Source organism: Tribolium madens, unplaced genomic scaffold (assembly GCF_015345945.1).
Source record: "Tribolium madens isolate multiple individuals breed KSU strain unplaced genomic scaffold, Tmad_KSU_1.1 Scaffold_19;HRSCAF=116;Tcas5.2_LG9, whole genome shotgun sequence".
In the NCBI taxonomy this organism is placed as follows: domain Eukaryota; kingdom Metazoa; phylum Arthropoda; class Insecta; order Coleoptera; family Tenebrionidae; genus Tribolium; species Tribolium madens.
The window spans coordinates 1634458-1638643 of NW_025400983.1; positions in this window are offsets into that span (position 1 = coordinate 1634458).

The window sequence follows — 4186 nt, forward strand, 5'->3', positions numbered from 1 at the left end:
TGAATTTTGAAAAAAATTGGGAGAATTTTTGTACCGAATGTCAAAATTTATAGATTTGATCTCAAAATTTTGAGTTTTAGGTTAGAATTTCGAAAATGAAAAGGTTTTTGACTGAACTTTCAAAAAAAAAATTGTCGAAATTTACAAATTTGAAGTCAGAATTTCAAATTTTAAAGTTAGAATTTTGGAAGTTAAAAATTACATTTGTTGTTTTTAAAGTCAAAATTTCCCAAAAAAAAAAATAGAATTTTAAGACAGAACGTCAAAATTCACAGATTTGGTGAAAAAATTTTGAGTTTTTAATTTAGAATTTTAAAATGAAAACCGAAATTTAATGTTTTTGAACACTGTATTTTCGAAAGTAGTAAATTAGAATTCAGAAAATTAAACACGTTTGATATTTATAGACTGAATTAAAAAAAATTGACAGAATTTTACTACAAATTGTCAGATTTGAAGTCAGAATTTCGAATTTTAAAGTTACAATTTCAACAACTAAAAATTACATTTGTTGATTTTAAAGTAGGTATTTCCAAAAAAAAATTTGAACTAAACGTCAAAATTCACAGTTTTGATGTCAAAATTTTGAATTTGTAAGTAGAATTCAGAGAATTAAACACGTTTCATACTGAATTTTGAAAAAAATTGGGAGAATCTTTGTACCGAATGTCAAAATTTATAGATTTGATCTCAAAATTTCGAGTTTTAGGTTAGAATTTCGAAAATGAAATTGTTTTTGGAAGCTAAAAATTACATTTGTTGTTTTTAAAGTCAAAATTTCCAAAAAAATTCAAAAATGAAAACCGAAATCTAATGTTTTTGAAGACTAAATTTTTGAAAGTAGTAAAGTAGAATTCGGAAAATTAAACACGTTTGATATTTATAGACTGAATTAAAAAAAATGTCAGAATTTTATTACAAATTGTCAAAATTTACAGATTTTTAGTCAAAATTTCGAATTTTAAAGTTACAATTTCAAAAACTAAAAATTACATTTAATGATTTTAAAGTCGGAATTTTCAAAAACAAAACAGAATTTTAGGACAAAACACCAAAATTCATAGTTTTGATGTTAAAATTTTAAATTTGAAAGTGGAATTCAGAGAATTAAACACGTTTCATACTTTTGAAGACTGAATTTTGAAAAAAATTGGCATAATTTCTGTACCGAATGTCAAAATTCATAGATATGATCTCAAAATTTCGAGTTTTAGGTTAGAATTTCAAAAATGAAAATGTTTTTGAGGACTGAAAAAAATTGACAAAATTGTAGGTTAGAATGTAAAAATTCACAGATTTCATGTGATAATCTGGATATAAAATTAAAATTTCGAAAATCAAAGACGAAATTTGATGTTTTCAACGACTGAATTTTTAAAAACTTTAAAAAATTACAATTTCAGCACGAAATAAAGTTAAAATTTCTAGTTGAGAGTTTTTGTCAACACTCTTAATTGGTTTTTTCAAAAAATAAACACTACACAAAAAACGTTTAGTTGTTTACGACGCAGGATAGGCAACCAATTATACACCCATTAAAAAAGCAAAGATATTTATTCCAATTAAAGTACAAGCATAAAATAATGATAAAATATAACACATTTGACTAGATACAATATGTTAACCTGTACAAGTTCTAGTTTCTAGTTAAACTAACTGAGCATTTAGTTCGTATAGAATAATTCCTAATAGTAGTACAAAATAGTATAAAAAATAGAGGAATATAATAGTTTAATTAACTAGAAAATAAATTGAACTGTCATCAGTATTTGCCTTAGATGTAAATGAATTTTTTGTTATTTGGTATTCAAACTATTTTCTTAATAAGAGTATTGACGATAAATACATATAAAGTAATAATAAAAATTCTCCTATTTACATTATTTATGCAGGTAATCACAATATTACTAATGCTGCATTACTTGGTTCTTATTACTCTATTAATATTCTTGTACTCTTGTACTATTTACAAGTTTATCTCCAAGATGTGCGTTCGCATTCGCAATATGCATATTCATGAGGTGTCGAAGAGGAAAACGAGATGAGATTGCGCTTTTTTCATTCGATTTGAGAACTCAGAGGCGGACTTCAGTGCCACTAAATGGCAAAAACGACAAAAAAAACATTTTTTTTCTTTTTATACCGCGTAATTTGGCCATTTTTAAACTTTAAAACACGAAAATTGTGCTAAAAAATGCAAAACCACAAGTTTTCGGGTCTACCATCATCGCTGACTCACCCTGAAAATCTTAAAACTAGAAAAACTGCTTCTTCTCACGTGATTTGAGTCAATTTTTATATAAAATTTATTTAAAAAAATTACTTATAGTACGGTGTAATTTTAGCCGAGTCATCCTGTAGTATATGAAAATTTTTATTATTACATTTTAATAGAAAGTATTTTTTTTAACATTTTTTTTTCAATGCATACAAAGTGATTCAACTAAGATGACTAATGAATTAATTTTTTTTCTAACACTATTTTCATCGTTTTAATTGATCTTTTGTCCAAATCTTCACTTATTTTCTATTTTTTATTTTTTTAATTAATTGATTTGATAAACATGTCAGTTGAGTCATTCTCTGTATTTATAAAAAAAAAACACGAAAACAGAAGTTTTTGTGTTTTGGTTCAACATTTTTATTTCATTTATTGATACAGAGTAGTTCAGCTAAGATGACTTTCACATACACGTATTAGGATCATTGAACCTTTAACCAATAATTGATAATAATAATTAATTAAGAAATAATTTGTAATTTAAAAAATGCCATTAAAAACTTTATTCTGAAAATATTTTTGCGCTGTTGCCAACTTTATTTATTTTTTTAATCTAATAAATTTCATTTTTTATACTTTATTTTTTCTTATGTTTTCTTATATCTCCTGTTTTTTCAAAAGAGATAACTTTTTAATCGAGCATGTCATCTTAGCCAAATCACTCTGTGTATAGCAAAATCTTAAAACCAATAAAAGTAATATTTTTAATTTTTTCAAACACTTCATCACTTTTTATTTCCAATATCCAAAATAAAAACTATACACAATGACTCATCTAAGACGATTTTTATTACTGTTGAGACTTGCAGTTTCAGCTGAATAACCTTGTATTTACTAAAAAACTGTGTTTTTTAATTAATGTTTTTGTAAACTATGACCATTATGTCACTTTGGACATTTATTTTGAATCATCCTATAGTCACGAAAATACATAAAACTACAAAAAAAATTTTGGCAGCTTTAGATTTTTCTCTTTTACTTATTTATATCTACAGAACGATTCGGATAAGATGAACTGCACAGGCTCATTGAAAAGCTTCTTTTCACTAAAAACATTATTTTTTTATCGTTTTACTTTATTTTTTCTAGTATACACATTGATTTGTCTTAGATGATTTTAATCCAACGTGTCAGATGAGTCACCCTGTATTACAAAAAAATGTAAAATCGCTTATTTTTAACAATTTTTTTCAAATCTTGATAAATATACACACAGTTTCAGCTAAAACCTCTGTATTTTTCAAAAAATTTAATTTTAATCAAAAATTTAAGATCAGTACATTTTTAATTTTTTTCTTTTACTTATTTATACAGAATGATTTAGCCAATTAGGCTGATTGAAAAGCTTTTTTCATTTAAAATAAAACATTATTTTTATTGATATTTTAACTACCTAATCTTTTTTATTTTCGAAACGTAAGTAAACACGCCGATTCATCTTAGATGACTTTTCTCGTAATCCGACTTGTTATCTAAGATGAGTCAATTTGTGTTTAGCCAATTTCTTCAAAAAACTGCGTTTTTCTTTTACTTATTTATATCTACAGAACGATTCGGCTAAGATGAACTGCACATACACATTTTAGGCTTATTGAAAAGTTTGTTTTCACTAAAATCATTATTTTTTATCGTTTTACTTAATTTTTTCTAGTATACACGTTGATTCGTCTTAGATGATTTTAATCCGACATGCCAGATGAGTCACCCTGAATTACAAAAAATGTAAAATTGCTTATTTTTAACCGTTTTTCAAAATTTTTTTAGTCCGTTTTAGATTTTTCCATTTTCCTTATTTATACAGAATCACTCATTTAAGATGAACCGCACTTGCACATATTAGGCTCATTGAAAAACTTTTTTTGACTAAAAAACATAATTTTTTCTAGTTTTTTTTGAAACGTAAGT